At 41.4% G+C, this 1,028-nt stretch overlaps 1 pseudogene; it reads right to left on the reverse strand.

Moving 5' to 3' along the window:
* Positions 1-310: 310 nt before the first annotated feature.
* LOC126229641 (5S ribosomal RNA) lies at positions 311-428 on the reverse strand (annotated as a pseudogene).
* Between the last annotated feature and the right edge of the window lie 600 nt (positions 429-1,028).

Genomic DNA, 1,028 nt, shown 5'->3' on the forward strand with positions numbered 1-1,028 from the left:
AGGTCATTATAACCCAAAACACGTAAGTGAAATGATTTCAATTACGAAAAATCTGAAATCAAGGTATTATGGGATGTAGTTTTGAATAGAAATAAAAACTAAACTCCTCCCGAACAGGCCATGAAGGCCCAACGGTATTGACCGGCCGCCGTGTCATCCTCAGCCAATATGAGACACTGGATGCGGATATGGAGGGGCATGTGGTCAGCATACCTTTCTCCCCGCCATATGTCAGTTTCTGAGACCGGAGCCACTATTTCTCAATCAAGTAGCTCCTCAGTTTGCCTCACAAGGGGTGAGTGCACCCCACTTGCAGCAGCGCTCGGCATACCGGATGGTCACCCATCCAAGTACTAGCCCAGCCTGATAGCGCTTAACTTCAGTGATCTGACGGGAACCGGTGTTACCACTGCGGTAAGGCCGTTGCCTTGAAGCAAAATAAATACAGACATTACATTTAATTTAGTAACAGGAACATAAATATATTGTCAGCTCATGTTGACCAACGGACAACAGCAGGGTTATCAGTAAAGTTTGAAACTCACCTGTCAGAACGGTATGGTCACGAAAATAACATCCAGTATTCGTTTCAGTTCCTATGAATAGTTATATACTTAAACTCTTGAAACAGGTAGCCTACGAAAGCGCACGGTAAATCATGTTTGATCCACCACTGATGTTTGTAATCATCCAAATTGTTCGGAACCTCTCATTACCTGATTAGACATTATTGTGGCGTTTAAGGCAAAACACATACGACTACCAGTATCTTCTAGCCTGTTCCTGCAATACATATTCCAGCTGAAATTTTAGTATTCTTTGCTATTCATTTCTGATTCCAGTCATTTTTCTGTTTTTAGTAGAATAGTGTGTGGGAAACATTTCCGTTAATAAGTCAAATTAACGGTACGATTTTAGTAGGGACATTCCTGCTGTTAAATAATATCATGTAAACGTATTTTCTCTCTGTGATCTACAAGCATGAACCTCCATTTGGTATGTAACCTACATCAATCGTTGCAGTCAGC

Source organism: Schistocerca nitens, unplaced genomic scaffold (assembly GCF_023898315.1).
Source record: "Schistocerca nitens isolate TAMUIC-IGC-003100 unplaced genomic scaffold, iqSchNite1.1 HiC_scaffold_376, whole genome shotgun sequence".
NCBI lineage: Eukaryota > Metazoa > Arthropoda > Insecta > Orthoptera > Acrididae > Schistocerca > Schistocerca nitens.